Source organism: Lycorma delicatula, chromosome 1, assembly GCF_047948215.1.
Source record: "Lycorma delicatula isolate Av1 chromosome 1, ASM4794821v1, whole genome shotgun sequence".
Classification (NCBI taxonomy): Eukaryota; Metazoa; Arthropoda; class Insecta; order Hemiptera; family Fulgoridae; genus Lycorma; species Lycorma delicatula.
This window is the reverse complement of record NC_134455.1, coordinates 192,302,473-192,322,573: the sequence shown is the minus strand read 5'-3', so window position 1 is coordinate 192,322,573 and position 20,101 is coordinate 192,302,473. Positions and strand designations below refer to the sequence as shown.

The 20,101-nt window shown below is 32.5% G+C and overlaps 1 protein-coding gene across 2 annotated transcripts in view; it reads right to left on the bottom strand.

Moving 5' to 3' along the window:
• NKCC (sodium potassium chloride cotransporter) overlaps positions 1 to 7,838 on the bottom strand; it is a 143,086-nt gene extending 135,248 nt beyond the window's left edge. For both annotated transcript variants that reach the window (XM_075369427.1, XM_075369417.1), the window contains exon 1: positions 7,573 to 7,838. The gene's annotated coding sequence lies outside the window, so the exon portion shown is untranslated. The remainder of the gene's footprint in view (positions 1 to 7,572) is intronic.
• Between the last annotated feature and the right edge of the window lie 12,263 nt (positions 7,839 to 20,101).

The window sequence follows — 20,101 nt, the reverse complement described above, 5'->3', positions numbered from 1 at the left end:
TACCCGGTTTATGAATACATACCTTAGGATCAACCTTCGATCGGTACAAAAAATAAATAAGAAACATGCAAATGAGGAAAAATTCCGATACTAACGTTTCTCCGTGAATAAAAGATTTTTTTTTAATTTTCCACGATTAAAAAAAAAAATGTAAGATTTGGCCGTTAAAGTATTCTTATTAATGATTTTGCTTTCGGGGTAATTTACCGACTATTAAGATTTCTACCTAAGAAAACAATCTTCTGCAATTGAAAGAACAAAGGAGAAACTTTAAAAGACTACACCTGACTTCTCATCTCTTTCTAAAAGTTTAATAATTAAATCGTTCACAAATATTGAATTTTAATGTAAAAAACTGAATTTCTTTCTGCAAAAAAAAATCAGCATTATATTACGTGCCTTATGTTTTTGCGGATTGTCCGTTAGGTTTAATTAACAAAAGAGCATAACAACGAACCCACCGGGTTGGTCTAGCGGTGAACGCGTCTTCCCAAATTAGCTGATTTGGAAGTCGAGAGTTCCAGCGTTCAAGACCTAGTAGTCAGTTATTTTTACACGGATTTGAATACTAGATCGTGGATACCGGTGTTCTTTGGTGGTCGAGTTTCAATTAACCTCACACCTCAGGAAGGGTCGAACTGAGACTGCACAAGACTACACTTCATTTACACTCATACATATCATCCTCTGAAGTATTATCTGAAAGGTAATTACCGGAGGCTAAACAGGAAAAAAAGAAAAAGAACATAACAACGAAGCTTCATAACCCCTGAATTATGAGAAAGTTGTATATAAAAATAAAGAATATAGAAAAAAAACAATAATTACCGGGAAAAAGATCAAAGATCACTTGCCATAAAAAGTTACCGAGCGCGAACCGGTTGTAGACTTCTATATCTCTCACAGCTCTACTTTCTGATGACGAAATCACAATCAGCGAAATAATGATGATGAAGACTGACAGTCTCTTATTAAAATAATAAGCGACTTGGAAGATATCAAACTATATGAAATAAAAATAATGCATAAAAAAAGTTTTAATGCGAAAAATTAAGTTTTAAGACAGCTGATGGAATTCCAAAACGCTCATGTAAAAATAATGACGGGAGTAGTAATAATTACAAGTAATAAAATGTTTTTACTTGATATTTCGTTTTATAAATTGAGATCATTCCAATTCCTATAAATAGATTCAAATGATAAGAAAAAAAAGTTTTTATTAAATTAACAATTTAGTTGTTTATAATAATAATAAGTTCAATGAGGGATTTATAGAAAACGTAAAAAAATATGTTTATCCTAACATAATAAACACGGCGATTCGTTTCTGTTTTTTTCATAAAATATTAATTAAAATCAGAACTTTCCACTCATTAAAAAAAACACTAAAATAAAAAATCTTCCATGAATTAAGTAGTGAACAAAGAAAAATAGCGAAATAATCATATTGATATAAACCAAAATATAATAAAATCTTAAGGAGGTGAACGAAATTCTAAAACCGAATAATATTCTGGTAAGACTAGAATAGAGATGGATTGAACACATTTTTAAATAACCATTACTGATAACGCGAAGATGGATGAAAGAGCTGACAGGTAGATATATAAAATCGTTGAAAAATGAAGTTGTTTTTTCAACTACTTTATTATATAACTTGTCATTCTTGTTCTAGAAGGCTTTCTAAACACAAAATTATCTAGATGAACAACTCATTTTGCATTCTAAGTTAATTCTAATTTTCTGATAGAATTTTTTTGTAGGTTTTATAAAAAACAAAAAATTTATTAAATTAAAATTAGACCAATATTTTTAAACCTTTTTTTCACAATATACGTATATGCTAAAATATTACTTTAATACGATCATTTAAAAAATTACCACTTTTTATCCCTATTACTATGTATCAATCCTAATGATATACTGAATTATGTGGTTCACTACTCTGAAATTTTATAAAGTAATCCGTCGTTATTAACGGTTCAAGATGCTCACGCTTACTGGCTGTTGCTACATTAAAAACACATCATAAGCGATTTAAATTATGTTTTCTGAATCTTTTTCTAGAACTATTACGATACTGGTAAAACAATTTAAAAAACGCTTGTTTAATACTCGAATAAAACAGCTATAAAATTATCATCATTACTGTCATGTTTGTGTCTGAATTTTGAATCGTCTGATGCCACAAAGCTTCACGTGAAAAGTTAACAGAGAACGATTTAGAAGAATTGACGACGCAAAATTCCGGTACGAGTAGTAATAATGACGTTGAGTGTAAGATCGATGATAATTAAATTAAGACGAATATGAATCTAATTTTACAATGAATTTAAAAAATGAGGTTTTGTATTTAGAAAGGTAACTTTCTGGAGGGATTTCTAATTTAGATCACCTTTAGAATCGAATATGTATTTTAGAAAAATTTGAAACCCCTCCATAAAAATACATTTTTAAAAGGATATTTTTAACGCGATATCTATAAGCTGTTCCCTTGGAACAATAAATAGATGTTTTTAATGGCTATAATGAACTTGAAGGAGAGAAAACTTAACATCGTGACCACCGTAAGGATAGACACCCTTCTTGTGACGATCTCGGTCACCACACTATCCCCTCCGTTCGTATTCTGTTGGGTTTCTGGGAGGTCGTCTTTTAGACCCACTGAACCGGATAACACATCACAGTTATAAGTTTGGTCTCTGTCAGGATGCCACCGTTGCAAATGACTACCTACCATAAGTTACACCTCTCAACTATGAAATTAACCGATTCACGGAAGCGCGATTCCCGCGCCTTCTCTAACACCCGAGGTTCGCATAAAAATTTTTCCCATATCCATCTTTAATTAGACTATGCGCTCAGACCGTTACTTTATTGATCTTTAAACTCCAGAAATACTATTCTCATGCCAACAAAACAACTGTTTTGTTGGCATGACAACTGTTTTGATCGCAACAACGACAATTTTGCCCGACAATTCAACCTATTGATAATCCTCCTGATCTACTTAAAAAATCAATAAAAATATTCGCAAATTTAATAAGCTTCTAATGCAAACATACCCTATATCTCTTTGCTGTAGTTCGCATTCCGATCGAGGTCAATGACTACACCCTACCACACCGCAGCTCCAACACAGAGTTCTCCACACATCCATTCTCATACTAACAGCGACAATCTTAGCTACCCTGGCTTACTGCCAAAGCACCTATCTTGACGAAGTAAGCACCCTGGCAGGCCCCTAGTCACCGGGGTTGCTATTCTATCTATACATCTACAACAGCATCAAACCCCCTCATCTATCCTCCGCAGGGCTAAGAATCTCAGGAAGTCAGAAACTATGTTCCCTTCCCTTTCGGTTTTCCAATTAACTTGCGGATGAAAACTGATCCTCACAATCCGGTGATGAGGGCGCACACCATTGAAGGCCCTACTCTCCGGACACAAGTCGGACTCGATCAAAACGAATCTGGCCAACCGAAATTCAATAACAAAATTCTGGCTGGCACTTTATAAAAGGTGCCGATTAATGATAATGATAAATTAATTTTTTGTAGCGTGTAAAAAATTGTATGTCTGATCGGGACTCAAACCCAGAACCTCCAGATGAAAGTCAGAGACGGTAACACTCGACCGCAGAGACTTTCTTTATAAGAAAAAAGGATAAAAATAGACAAAAATTATGGCAGAGAACAATACGTTTTTATTTAAACTAAATTAGAATTTCTTTTTCTTTTTTCAGTAAGACTACTTTCTTCTTATTAGTGATAGCAAAAGTAAGTGCAGATTAAATAATTAAACATTAATGTAACTGTTACAACGATACCGATGCTGAATCAAAAATAAAACCAATGAAATAAATTGAGTAGGTTTTCAGTTGAGATATTTTAAAATACTATTGTAGTGAAATAAAGTTACAAAGACTGTTATAATACTATGCATATGTTAGAACGTAACTCTAAGTAAAAAGGTACTTATTAAACGCATTCGTATTCAGATATCTGCAATTAGCTTTTCTTGTTACAAAACAGCAGAGAATCGTTCAATAACTGTTAAAATATATAAAATCAGTAAGATATATTTATACACACACACATACAAGTTTAAATCTACTTTTGCATATCGCTACAAAAACTTTCTACATGAATTCATATAACAAAAAATTGAAAAATAAAAAACTTCAGCCTACAAGGTTTCTTTTCGCAGCAGTAAACAGTCAAATTTGAGAAAAAAGATAGCTTAAAATATTGTCTGCATTACTTAAACTCTCGCTTGGACTTGACTCACTCTTCTTAAGGAAATTAGATAAGTTTGTCTCAAGAAGACCTCCAGTTAGCTCAAGAAGACCTCAAGAACGTTCAAAGATCAGAATTATCTATTGCTTTATAAACAAGGTAAACCTTCAACATCCATAAGAAAGAGTAACCTCTTATTTAATGTTAGATAGACAGTACTTCTATCTGTATCGGATATTCTGATACGGCATGTGTGTACCATGTTTATGTGTTACATACTCTAAATATTATGAAGCATTATTTTTTTGTTTTATTATGATAGGTTACTAATGAATTTATATATATATATATATACACAGTAAAATAAATTATTTTTTGTCTATATCTTCCTCTGTACCAATTAATATCAAAAGCATAAACAAAATTCAGCAAAATCCATCAAAGTATAGAATCAATAAGAGATCTTACCTTAGTTTATTATTTTTATTTTTTATAAATCAAAACTGTTTTCGAGAAATTTCCTTATCAACAGTTGATTAGAATTGAAATTTTATTACACATTAAAATATTTAACATAATATGTTAAATAATATGTTCCATATGTAGTCAAAAAATTAAATATTTAATTTTAAAAATATAAAAATTTCTTTATACATGTTTTGTGGCCAGCCACAAAATACAGCACTGTCAATACAGTGCTATATATATATTATGTCATGTATGGAATAATATTATATTAAATATTTTATTAATGTTTTAATGTGTAATCAAATTTAATTCTAATCAACTGATGATGAGAAAATTTCTCGAAAGCAGTTTTGATTTATAAAAAGAAAGAGGAAAATAATAAGCTAAGGTAAGATCTCTTACTGATTCTGTACTTTGGTGGATTATGCAGAATTTTATGCTTTTGATACACACATATATATATATATATATATACTGGCATCTCCGTCTCGGCTTTGACCGCACTATATGGTTATTTGCGTTTCCCATCGCGGGAAATTTTTAGTTAAGTAACCGGAGAGAGGTGCAGCAGTCGCATTGCGCATACAGTAATACAGTAACGGTGACAGTGGCTGTGTCGGTTGAGCCGTCGGGCCATACATCGTAGCACCCCTTAAAAATTCGAAATTCAGTAATACCCAAAAATGGTTTTTAGATATTTATTTGAAAAGTATTTGCAAGCCCAAATCTACCGAATATATAGTTGGAAATGAGGAAAATTTGCAATCATTGTTCAACATTTTTTTATCTTTCCTCACCCTTTCCACGGCCGAATTTCAAAAAATTCGAAACATTTGTTTTAAATATTCAAATGAAGATTACACAAACCAAAAATAAAATTGACATCTTCATTTGTTACCGAGAAATTAAAAAAAATAGTAAATTTCATTACTACTCCATTTTAACCCTTTTAACTCGGAATTTCAAGAAACCTTTCTTGATGTTCACTTACACCGTAAGAAGAACGTATATACAAATTACAAATTTTCATCAATTTATCTTCAGTAGTTTTTGCTGGGCATTGATTATGAATCACTGACGACAGTTGTTTTATATATATATCTATATATACATATATGTATGTGTGTGTACCTTTTTCCTACAACATACTAATTTTATCTTAATGCATTAAAGAAATACAACTCTCTGTTTTACAATAATATTCCAACCTCGCTCTTCGCAGTCAACTGCAGTAACGCATACCTCAAGAATCGCGAATAGTTGGGAATTTCTGTATAAGAGTAGAATAAATTTTATTTACTGCGTGTGTTACTAACAGTAAATATTGAGTGATTTGATATAGTCTCTGTATATTTTTTAGATTACAGTCTTTTTAATGGTAACATCTTAAGAGTTAAAAAATTCTTATGGTGTATGAAAAATGCGTAATATGATTATTATATTTGTTTTTTATTCCTAATGTATACGTTGCAATCTGTCAACTAATAATAAGCAATCCTCTCACAGCCCAATGAGATGAAGATGATATGTATGACATATAAATGAGGTGGTCTTGTACAGACTCAGGTCGACCATTCCTGAGATGTGTGGTTAATTGAACCCCAACCACCGAAGTACATCGGTATCCACTGTTTGGAATTCAAATCCGTACAAAAGTAACTTGCTTTTACCAGGACTTGAACCTCAGAACCTTTGACTTCGAAAATCAACTGTTAAACAAATAATTTGCAACGAGTTTTACCACTAGACCAACACGGTGGCTGATTATATGATATGAATACTAAAAAAAGTAAAGCTAAAAATAATTAAACACACCAAATGACCCTATTTATTTTATTGTACCAGTTAATACACAACATTTAAAGAAATGGTTATGCAGAATGCCTACTATTTTTTAAAAAGACACAAGAATTTTCGTACAAAAGTCACAGCAAATCAATTTCTACTTAAATAAGGTAAAATAGGTTGGCTGTTCTACAAAAATTACGTTCATCTAGACCGACTGAGAATTAGATATATATTTGTGGTCAATGTCAGCAGCAGAGTCAGTAAAAGTACAATCTCATTTTATATACCTGAGAAGAACGGTAACACTTTCAGTTTTGTAGTTTTTTAAGTACGTAAACAATTAGGCGACATTAACAATAAAATAATGGTAGGCCGTGTAAGACAAAAATCGTTTTTAAATTACGGAGTGTTAAGATTTAAAAACTGTCTAAACTCAAAACAGAAATACTAACTACTGAAGAGCTGTGCTGTAATATAACTTTTATTTTTCAAGGAATAACTTTCATTTTTTTTGTGAATTTAAAAAATTAATTACTTAAACATTTTTTAACATTACTTAAAATTAGCGTAACGTTTTCCTCATGATTATAACGGCAGGTGACAGTGTAGCAGAGAAATGTATTACAAGTGCGATAATTATTATTCTGCCCGAGCAGAATTATACTAATTCCTGCCAACAAAATAAAACCAAATTTTAAAATTAACTCACAAATTAAGAGATTTGAACATCGTCATTTTTCCTTAAATGATTAATTCACACCACACGCTTATGGCTCATACACGGAGATACGTTATCTAATAATAATAGCGTATGAAAAATGGCAAGCCTTACTAGGATTTGAACCCAGATCCCAGTCAGGGATTAGGATAAACCTTTCGGTTGAAAGAGAAACCCGCTACCGGGTCGCCAAGGAGGTTGTCAATACTCATACTATAGTTTTTATTAATGTAATAAAACGTCGAGTAAATAAAATTTTTATAATTTATAAATTAAGAAAAACGAGAGGTTACACAGTAACGCGTATCATGTCATAAATGTTATTTGTAATTTCACCAGAAATGTTATAATTATACTTACATGCTATTCTTTGTCAGAAATTAAAATAATTCTTTTCGTCACTAAATATTAAAAGCAGTTGTAAATCCTTAAAACAAAAGCATATTCTTTAAGAAAAATTCTCACTTATTAAACAAAATAATAGAATTTATGTGTATTACTTAAATAAAATACAGTCATAGATCTTTCGTAATTACATAGAACAACTAAGTTGCACGTTTCACGGCATTGATACAATAGAATAAAGCTCGCAACCTACACTAACACCGCACGGCTGAAAGCGTGGTACTGGCTGTGGCACGCAAAATAATAAGAAACAGTAAACAACTGCCTGATGTACCCGGCAGAGCGCGGTGGTGGGGGCTGTCAAATGATAATTTTTCAAGCAAATTAGTTATCCGCTTATAGTCAGTTAAATAAGTAAAAACAAGTTACTCCACACAATCAGTTAATATTACTCGGGTACTTACTCCACACAATCAGTAACATAATATTACTCGGGTACGACAAGCAAAGAGGTACGAACAAAGTCCGGTCAAAATTAAGTAAGTTCTACAGCCGGTTAAAGCTTCTTCGATGTGATGTATTCACCGTTAAAATTATTAAGACCTTTTAAACTACTGAAGTAGATAAATTCGGTCATGTCCTTCGGCCGATATGATTTCTGAAATTTAGGAGTATATGCTTAATCTTTTTCCATTGAAATATATGTAAGAATTTTGTGAACAGTTGTCAGTTTTATTTTTTCAAAAAGGTTACTCATCTGTGTTTCTCGGATTAAACGTTTGATCACCCACAGATTATCACTTTTAGTAGCCTTCTGCATGCTACTTATTTTAAGTAAACGCTTCACCCGATCGAACTTCCTAACTTGTAAAACAAAGAAAGATTTAATTTCTATGAAGTCGGTCACCCTTCCATATTTTTCAATGAGAAATAAATACTAACTAAATTTACACATTAAAAGCTTGATATCGCTTAATAATGAGCCTCGATCTTATAACTTTCATCGGTCTTATAACTTTTCATTACTTTTACTCAATCGTATAACTTTTCATTACTTTTAACGAGTTAGGGCGTTAAATCGGTATCTAAGTGAGATCAAAAGTAACGGAAGATTTGTCACTAAATTTTACAACGCTCGGTTTCGGTTTGTACTTCACTTTTTACAGATTATACAGATAATCTGAAATCTAGTATTTAATTAATATAATTGAAGTGATTTTATAACGCTTTATTATGTAAGTTGTTCCGTACAAGAAGCCAGAAATCTCTGTCAAAAATTGAAAACCGTAAAAGTTTTATCGATTTTCTCCTTGTCCATTTTTCTTTAAAATACATTCAGCGAAATAATGTCAAAGCTATGTTTCACAATGAAAGGGGTGGAACTTCTAGGTTTTGCTATGTTTTATATAGTCTTTCGCTCGTAATCGTTGAAAATTTGACGGACTTATATTTTTCATATTTTTTTTCAAACAGCTTTTCTTGTTTTGAAAGGTTTTATTTCTTTAATGTGTAATAAAAACTATGACCTCCGCGGAAACTAATAGTCCTAAACAAAGTTTTAATTCACTAATCGCTTGTAGAGAACCATAAAAATGAAACTAAAGATAGTTTTATTTTTAGATTACTGAAAACAAAATTCTGTTTTCACTGATTTTAGAGAAAGCGGCAAATTTTCAAACGAAGTAATCATCACAAAAAATGCTGCTAATAAAAAAAATGGAATGAATTTAAGTGAAATTTATCCGTTTACATTTAAAAGTGCAAAATTCTCAAACAATAAATAAATCTGTTGTGAAAACCACATGTACGCCTAATTAATTACATTTAGACATTTTTTCTGCCCTTCATTTAAACTTATTTCATTTGAAAGTGAGATACGATCCTCCTACTGTTTAATAAAGCGGACAATTACACAATTGCTGAAATATTAGTTTTTATTAACATCAAATATATATACAATTATACAATTATTATTATATATATTATTATTAATTCAACAATCTTACCTGAAATATTAGGGTAGAGTAAAAGTCCCTTTATTACTCGTATTACTAGATCAGTATTATTTGTATCCTCGTGAGTTGCTGATTAACAAAAGTTTTAGATTTTTGGTGTCATATAAATAAAAGTTAATAATAATTAAACTATTCCGTTTAGTAAACTCCAGTACACTGGTGACAAATATTAATTTCGACCTTACGATGTAAAATATTCAGTTTTTATTGTTGGATTATTTGGTGAATAATCAAAAATGAAAAAGAAATAATCATACAGGAAAAAGAATGATAACATGAAGAAATATATCCCAAAAACAAGAAGGTGAATATGAAGAGGAAGAAAATGTTCAGAACAAGGGAAGAATAAAAAAATTAAGAGATGATGATAAATGTAAAGAGGAAGAAAACTTTAAGACCGAGGGAAGAATAAAAAGATTAAGAGAGAATGATGAATATAAAGAGAGAGAAAATTTGAAAACTAGAGAACATGTACACAAATTAAGATCAGAAGAATTATATCAAACCAAAGAACGATTAAATAATTGGCAGCAAAAAACAAACAACGAAATGATGATAAACTCCGACTTAGGGAGAATAATATTGTCCGACAATATCAGAGGAGTAATGAACTAAAAGATAAGAATGTTTTGCAATTTATTAAAGATCGGGCATGTATGCCTCAGTGTATATGTTGTTCGTGTGAGGGTTTATTTTTCAGTCACTCTATAGTTACTTTAATGTAGATAAAATTAAACAGAAATTCCAGAATAATTAAATAAAATTAAACAGAAATTAAACTAGAAAATCCAAAACAATACGGTTCTTAATTATAATTTTCAATTAATATTAAATAATTAGATGTTTCACCAAATCTATTACATATATACATATATAATAATGCCTATTAAATTACATATACACATTTTTAAAAGTGCATAAAATTTTATTTCACTAATAACTACTGATTTTTTTCATATTTAAATTTAAAAAAAAGTTAAAAAAAGGAAATTAAGTCTAATTCGATCGATTTGCCTTCCCTTATAAGACCCAAATATTTTATTAATTAAAATTTTATTACACTGTTACTCTGGAAATGAAAATAAGTACCACTATAGATAAGAAAAAGTTCAAAATCCAAATTTTTGGGGATTTTGGGCTTTTTTGAACACTTTTGGTTCAGTCTATTGCAATCAAAAGGCGAGGTTCACAACTAGATGTTACAGCAGTTCTAAATCCAAAATTTCAACATCCTAAGGCTAATATTTTTTGAGTTATGCGATATACGTACATACATATAGACGTCACGCCGAAATTAGTCAGGGATGGTCAAAATGGATATTAATGTTGAAATCTGAAAACCGAAATTTTTCGCGATCACAATACTTCCTTTACTTTGTACAAGGAAGTATAAAAATAGTGAAAAACTAAATTTAGGCAGCCAGTTTCTGATTCATCCATGGGTTATCCCAAATGCAATTTAAACAAAGGCATAGTAAGTTAATTAGTATTTGGGAACTATTACAAGCTTCTTGGTTGTATGAGAAATTTCCAATTCAAACGATGATTATCGTTTAAAGGGGAATGTAGTTTTACGAGTACATGAATGTACAGTGTGAGATCTTAGAAACATTTCTATTCTGTTTTGGAAAATGGCACATAGTTTAGTAATAAAATTGTACCATGTCATATTGTGTTAAAATAGTATGAGAGTTTTACTAGTGACTATTTATTGAATGTTTTATTATTTGTTTTAAAATCAATTTATCATAAAATACTTCTTTTTTTCTTTTTCTGTTTAGACTTTTTCTGTTTACGGAACTACCGTAAGGTATTACTTCAGAGGATGAATGAGGATGATATGTATGAGTGTAAATGAAGTGTAGTCTTGTACAGTCTCAGGTTGACCATTCCTGAGACGTGTGGTTAATTGAAACCCAACCACCAAAGAACACCGGTATCCACGTCTAGTATTCAAATCCGTATAAAAGTAACTCCCTAGTAAAGGTAGTTACTTTTATACGGGATATCATAAATTATACGAGTTACTAGGATATCATAAACTAATTAGTAGTTATTTACGTTACTGCCATCGATGATAAATAACTGAAGATTGTTGTACACACGCTCTGGAGTTAAATATATACATTCGTTTGTATAAAGCACAAGGTCACAAATTTAACACTCTTGACCTATATTACATAACAATTCGTAGTAACACTATATTACTACAATTTAAAGAAAAAAATAAAAACAAGAATATAAGCTTGCGTTTATTTATTAATGAAATTTTATTTATTAATTTTAATGATAAGATTAAAAAGAAATGATGTGATTACTTATGAAGGTACGGAACAAAATGTCAAAAATTCTTAAAGTTATCTATTAATACGGCATACTCATTTTAAGTCGTAATTATGCTGTTCCTGTCCAAAAATTCAGAGTCTTACTGACAAAATAGAACTTGAAATTCTTCTACGCAACGAATAACCGGACTTTTTTTCAGAAAATTGGCTAACTACTACAGGTGCTTTTTTAAATCTAGGAGTTTTAAGTTTTCCTAGCTTTTCATAGAACTGCACATAAAAATAGCGGAGCGTTAATTGTTGTTAAAACTCCCTTTTTGACAAAAGTAAACGTTACCCTGTATTTTTTAATATTACGTAATTCAATGCCATGTTTAAAATTTATTATGATAGACATTTGTTGGTATGTTTCAGGTTCTTTTGAAACTTTTCTAAACAAATTATCAGAAGCAGTTAATTCTGAACTGCTTCCAAGAAAATTCGGTTGTATAATATGTGGCGATTTTAAAGTAAAATTTAAGAGTAAGTAAAATATTTTACTTTTGTGAAATACTTCACAAAAATTCCTGATAGATTAGTCGTCAACAAAAGGGATAAGGCGGGAACTGGTTCTACAGGCTAGGGGATATAAATACTGCCAGGGACCAGTGGAGACAATCAGTAATTCTGCGAAGGGATGAGGCGGGAACTGGTTCTACAGGCTACTGGATGTAAATACTGCCAGGGACCAGTGGAGACAGTTAGTATTTCTTCTTTTTTGTGAGAACTGACCTATTAACTCAATTTTATCTAGCACGGTTAACTATTTTCACCACCTAATCAGGGAATATTACACCAATTTCTGACATCAGCATTAATAGGATTTTATCAATTTTTCTAAAGATAACACTGACACAATTTTTGTTTCTTAACATGTGATAAATGATAAAATCTGTTTCGTAATGATGAAAACGAATCTTAAATCAGGATTTTTTCATCACCTTACGTTTTTGAAAAATTTCAAAAATTAATTTTGCAAATTATTCATATTATATGATGCGTGGATTATACACGTATTTTTCTTTTTCTTTTATTCAATTACAGTAAGTATCATTTATACTGACATCAGACATGTTAAACCACAGGGTTGGTCTAGTGATGAACGCGTCTTCCCAAATCAGCTGATTTGGAAGTCGAGAGTTCCAGCGTTCAAGTCCCAGTAAAGTCAGTTATTTTTACACGGATTTGAATACTAGATTGTGGATACCGGTGTTCTTTGGTGGTTGGGTTTCAATTAACCACACATCTCAGGAATGGTCGAACTGAGACTGTACAAGACTACACTTCATTTACACGCATACATCCTCATTCATCCTCTGAAGTATTATCTGAAAGGTAGTTACCGGAGGCTAAACAGAAAAAAAAGACATCAGACATGTCGGATATAGTGACCGAAAACTTGTCTCTTGGTTGGTTCATTGTTTATAATGACATCATTTGCAGTGACATCGGTTATTATGACTTATTTTTCCTACCGCAATGCAACATTTTTTCGCTTATAATGACGGACGGAAGTGACTCATCAGTAACGTAGTATATCTACATTGTAACTATATTGACGGTTAAAATGAATCACTATTTCCTTTGTACTTGCATATGTTCTATAGTTCTTTTTTCATATTCTTCCTGTACCAGATTATTGCAAACTGAAGAATTCAGACATTCAGTTGTAATTAATCTTTTGCTATGAGCGTATATCGTGCGGGTAAAATATTCTATTTTACGCATCCTGGGTAATTCATTCACTAGTGATTTAATTATGACTTCGCGAAAAACATTCACGATAGAAGAAAAGGCGTACGTCATTCGGCAATATCGGTGATATGGAAGAAACGTGAAAAAATTAAGAAACATTTTCAAACAAATTCTATGAAATCAAAAAAATTACTGCTTAGTCAACATAATGATGTAGACAAGCACTGCTAAAATGGTTTAAATACCAAAAGGCTAGTAATATCCCTATTAGCGGATCAATGTTGCAAGCTAGGGCGAAAGATTTTTCTGAAAAATTCGTTAAACCACGTGAAATAACTTCAGTTTGGATACAATGGTTCCGTTAGCGTCACGATATTGTGTCGGGAAGAATAAGTGGCAAAGCCACAGTAGCTCCAACCGGTGTCAGAAAAATGGCTAGAAATCATTTGGCCAAAATTAAAAGAGGGCTATTCGGACGATAAAATCTATAATGCCGATGAATCCGGTCTTTTTTTTTTTAACTGACGCCAGAAAGAACCCTTCGGTTTAAAGGCGAAACGAGTTCGTGTGGAAATATATCAAAAGAAAGATTAACAGTACTAAATGCTACAAATATGACTGGAACTGACAAAAAAAATCTGATTACAGGGAAAAGTGTTACTTCCCGATGTTTTAAAAATTTGAAATAGCTTCCTGTTATGTACGAAAGTAACAAGAAAGCTTGGATGACAAGTTATATCTTTACGTCTCGATTACGAAAATTTGACCGTGAACTAAATATTGAAAAAGACAAAACACTGCTGCTCATTGTCAACTCTCCGGCTCATCCAGACGTCAAAAATCTTTCGTGTATAGAGTTGTTAATGTTCTTACCATCGAAAACAACAGCAGTCTTACAGCCCTAAGATCAAAGCGTGATCAAGTCGGTAAAATTCCACTACAAAACACACCTAACTTTACAAATGGTACACGATTTAGATTTAAAAAAATTAAACACGAGTAACTATTCTGGATGCTATAAATATGTTAAAAATATCATGGAATGAGGTTTCTCCGCTGACTGTAAAAATTGCTTTCGACATGCAGGATTTTTACCATAGGCTGGCGAAGTTACTGACGTTGCATGCAAAGAAGAATCTTTAGCGGAACGAAACAGTAGTCTGCAAAAGCAAACGTTGTCAAATGCATTGTTTGAAGATTATCAAGTTTGACAAAGATTTAGAAACGCATAAAACTGTAACAGATGATGATGATGTAGCGGCTTCAATACTAGTAGAAATAGACAGGGAGGTAGGTAATGAAAACGAAGATAACGATGAAGACATCAACCCGCCAAATCTTTCATAGCTGCAATGAAAACCGTTTGCAAGTTTCTCAGTTTTAGAGAACTTGTTAATGAAGAAACAAAGAGTGTTTGTTTTGATTTAGAAAGGACCTTCAAAAACTGTATCCCAACACAAAATGTTTGAAATAAATCAAAATAACCGACTTTTTGCACAAAAAGGAATTTTTACAATTTTTCTCTGTATTCTTTTACTATACCGTATCTATACTTATTATTGCGTATTTATATTTTTTGTATTTTTTTATTGCGAAAATAAATTATTATTGGCTTTAATGATTATTATTATTACTGTTTTACAATACTCGTTTAGATGGCATATTAAAGTAACTCCACTTAGCTACCTAAACATCGGTTATTATGACTATCGGTTATATAATGATCTAAAATCGTGGGTCCCCTGAACGTCATTATAAACGATATTTACTGTACTTATATTTATGTGCTTAGTATTTATTTTTAACTGTATCATAATCAGTCGTTAACCATGAAACAATGACATAAGTCATAACACATCACATATCATGACATCACACCTCTCTATTGAAGCGTACATAAACACAATTCATCATGTCTGTACAACCCAAAACAACACAAGGCTTTGCTAGCTCACTGCTTTTAATAGTACATTTTTTTTTTTTTGTCTTCAGTCATTTGACTGGTTTGATGCAGCTCTCCAAGATTCCCTATCTAGTGCTAGTCGTTTCATTTCAGTATACCCTCTACATCCTACATCCCTAACAATCTGTTTTACATATTCCAAACGTGGCCTGCCTACACAATTTTTCCCTTCTACCTGTCCTTCCAAAATTAAAGCGACTATTCCAGGATGCCTTAGTATGTGGCCTATAAGTCTGTCTCTTCTTTTAACTATATTTTTCCAAATGCTTCTTTCTTCATCTATTTGCCGCAATACCTCCTCATTTGTCACTTTATCCACCCATCTGATTTTTAACATTCTCCTATAGCACCACATTTCAAAAGCTTCTAACCTTTTCTTCTCAGATACTCCGATTGTCCAAGTTTCACTTCCATATAAAGCGACACTCCAAACATACACTTTCAAAAATCTTTTCCTGACATTTAAATTAATTTTTGATGTAAACAACTTATATTTCTTACTGAAGGCTCGTTTAGCTTGTGCTATTCGGCATTTTATATCGCTCCTGCTTCGTCCATCTTTAGTAATTCTACTTCCCAAATAACAAAATTCTTCTACCTCCATAATCTTTTCTCCTCCTATTTTCACATTCAGTGGTCCATCTTTGTTATTTCTACTACATTTCATTACTTTTGTTTTGTTCTTGTTTATTTTCATGCGATAGTTCTTGCGTAGGACTTCATCTATGCCGTTCATTGTTTCTTCTAAATCCTTTTTATTCTCGGCTAGAATTACTATATCATCAGCAAATCGTAGCATCTTTATCTTTTCACCTTGTACTGTTACTCCGAATCTAAATTGTTCTTTAACATCATTAACTGCTAGTTCCATGTAAAGATTAAAAAGTAACGGAGATAGAGAACATCCTTGTCGGACTCCCTTTCTTATTATGGCTTCTTTCTTATGTTCTTTAATTGCTACTGTTGCTGTTTGGTTCCTGTACATGTTAGCAATTGTTCTTCTATCTCTGTATTTGAACCCTAATTTTTTAAAATGCTGAACATTTTATTCCAGTCTACGTTATCGAATGCCTTTTCTAGGTCTATAAACGCCAAGTATGTTGGTTTGTTTTTCTTTAATCTTCCTTCTACTATTAATCTGAGGCCTAAAATTGCTTCCCTTGTCCCTATACTTTTCCTGAAACCAAATTGGTCTTCTCCTAACACTTCCTCCGCTCTCCTCTCAATTCTTCTGTATAGAATTCTAGTTAAGATTTTTGATGCATGACTAGTTAAACTAATTGTTCTGTATTCTTCACATTTATCTGCCCCTGATTTCTTTGGTATCATTACTATAACACTTTTTTTGAAGTCTGACGGAAATTCCCCTTTTTCATAAATATTACACACCAGTTTGTATAATCTATCAATCGCCTCCTCCCCTGCACTGCGCAGTAATTCTACAGGTATTCCGTCTATTCCAGGAGCTTTTCTGCCATTTAAATCTTTTAATGCTCTCTTAAATTCAGATCTCATTATTGTTTCTCCCATTTCATCCTCCTCAACTTCCTCTTCTTCCTCTATAAAACCATTTTCTAATTCATTTCCTCCGTATAACTCTTCAATATATTCCACCCATCTATCGACTTTACCTTTCGTATTATATATAGGTGTACCATCTTTGTTTAACACATTATTAGATTTTAATTTATGTACCCCAAAATTTTCCTTAACTTTCCTGTATGCTCCGTCTATTTTACCAATGTTCATTTCTCTTTCCACTTCTGAACACTTTTCTTTAATCCACTCTTCTTTCGCCAGTTTGCACTTCCTGTTTATAGCATTTCTTAATTTCCGATAGTTCCTTTTACTTTCTTCATCACTAGCATTCTTATATTTTCTACGTTCATCCATCAGCTGCAATATATCGTCTGAAACCCAAGGTTTTCTACCAGTTCTCTTTATTCCGCCTAAGTTCGCTTCTGCTGATTTAAGAATTTCCTTTTTAACATTCTCCCATTCTTCTTCTACATTTTGTATCTTATCTTTTTTACTCAGACCTCTAGCGATGTCCTCCTCAAAAATCTTCTTTACCTCCTCTTCCTCAAGCTTCTCTAAATTCCACCGATTCATCTGACACCTTTTCTTCAGGTTTTTAAACCCCAATCTACATTTCATTATCACCAAATTATGGTCGCTATCAATGTCTGCTCCAGGGTAAGTTTTGCAGTCCACGAGTTGATTTCTAAATCTTTGCTTAACCATGATATAATCTATCTGATACCTTCCAGTATCGCCTGGCTTTTTCCAAGTGTATATTCTTCTATTATGATTTTTAAATTGGGTGTTGGCAATTACTAAATTATACTTCGTGCAAAACTCTATAAGTCGGTCCCCTCTTTCATTCCTTTTGCCCAGCCCGTATTCACCCACTATATTTCCTTCCTTGCCTTTTCCAATGCTTGCATTCCAATCTCCAACTATTATTAAATTTTCATTTCCTTTTACGTGTTTAATTGCTTCATCAATCTCTTCGTATACACATTCTACCTCATCATCATCATGGGCGCTTGTAGGCATATAGACGTTAACAATCGTTGTCGGTTTAGGTTTTGAATTTATCCTTATTACAATGACTCTATCGCTATGCGTCTTGAAATACTCCACTCTCCTCCCTATTTTCTTGTTCTTCACGAAACCTACTCCTGCCTGCCCATTATTTGACGCTGAGTTAATTACTCTAAAGTCACCCGACCAAAAGTCGCCTTCCTCTTCCCACCGAACCTCACTAATTCCTACTATATCCACGTTTACCCTATCCATTTCCCTTTTTAAATTCTCTAGCCTACCAACCTTTTTTAAGCTTCTAACATTCCACGCTCCGACTCGTAGAATGTTATTTTTTACTTTTCTGGTGACCCCTTCCTTAGTAGTCCCCACCCGGAGATCCGAACGGGGGACTATTTTACCTCCGGAATATTTTACCAAGGAAGGCGCCTCCATTATTGCTTTTGAAAATGCAGAGCCACTTTTTCTTGGAAAAAAAAACAGCTGTAGTTTTCCATTACTTTCAGCTGCGCAGTACTCAGAGGACTGAGTGATGTTAATACGGCCGTTTAAGTCGTCCTGACTCACGCCCCTAACAACTACTGAAAGAGCTGCTGCCCTCTTTCAGGAATCATTCCTTAGTCTGGCTCTCAACAGATACCTCTCCGATATGGTTGCACCTTCGGTCCAGCTACTCTGTATCCCTGAGCACTCAAGCCCCCTCACCAACGGCAAGGTCTCATGATTCATAGAGGAGGCAATAGTACATATAGTCTCCTTACATATAGTCTCAGTACATATAGAGGCAATAGTAATAGTACATATAATCTCTTAAATCAGTGTGATAATTGTATCATACTAAACGTTTTATAAAGAAACCTCTGATATAAAATCAAGCTGGACTTTTGAACTCGAAATTTTAAGGTTAGAATTTACTTAAAAAAGGAATACAAAAATCTCGGCCTATCGAAGCCGATAGAAAGATTTTTCTCAATATTATGTCAAGAAATTACTAAGTTTACTGTACAAATACTGATGAGCTTATATTACAATTAGAACGAGTTAATGAACCTGAGGAGAGGCACCTTTTCATAGATTCATCCAGTTATAGTTTAAAACCAGCTCTGCTTCATAATACTAATTCTGTACCAATATGTTATGTAATTAGTATGAAAGAAAGTACATCATATTGTAAAAGAACCAGTATAACGGACTACGGTGCCGATTTCTTCCAATCAAGAAGAAAGGAAGAGAAAATAATGAAAAGAAGAATTCAGAAAGAACTAAAAGGTATCCTTTTCTTATAGTAACGGGTCCGTTTAACCATTTGTTCCTTGTAATACAGACAATGCTGTTGTTCAACCAGAAGGGCTACCGGACCGGTGTAAGAATTTGTAGAAAAATGTAAGGACACGGATGATGAAAATTATTGCGCTTCAAAACTAAAGGGATGAGGCGGGAACTGGTTCTACAAACTAGGGGATATAAATACTGCCAACGGAGAAAGTCAGTTGTTCTGCGAGGCCATGTTCGGCGCAGTCGTGGCAACAAACAATAAATGTGAGTAGTTCGCAAGTCCCCAGTTCAACGAGGCTGCGGTGACGGCGGTATCAGTAAGCTGCGGTAACAACGAGTGAAGAGTACGTCATAAACGTTCCATTGCGGACAGTGGGTGAATGCAGGAAGTTCTTCGGTGAGTTATTGATTAACATTAGTGAAAATGACAGTATTCTACTCATTCATGTAGGGAGGGTAGTTCAATTGTAAATAGTAAAAGTAATAATATTTCCAGAAAGTGAATCATATGACCTTTAGACTGTTCTATTGTGATCTTGTGTTAATGCGATATTAGTTTCTATCAGTCATTTTAACCTTTTTAGTTGACTGTATTCTGGTTTTCTGTCATTAAACAAATCTTCTCTTTTTTATTTGAATTATTATTTTGTATGTTATATATACCTGTTGTCATCATTATTATTATTTTTATTATTTATTTTGTTTAGATGTTTCTAGAGTAATAA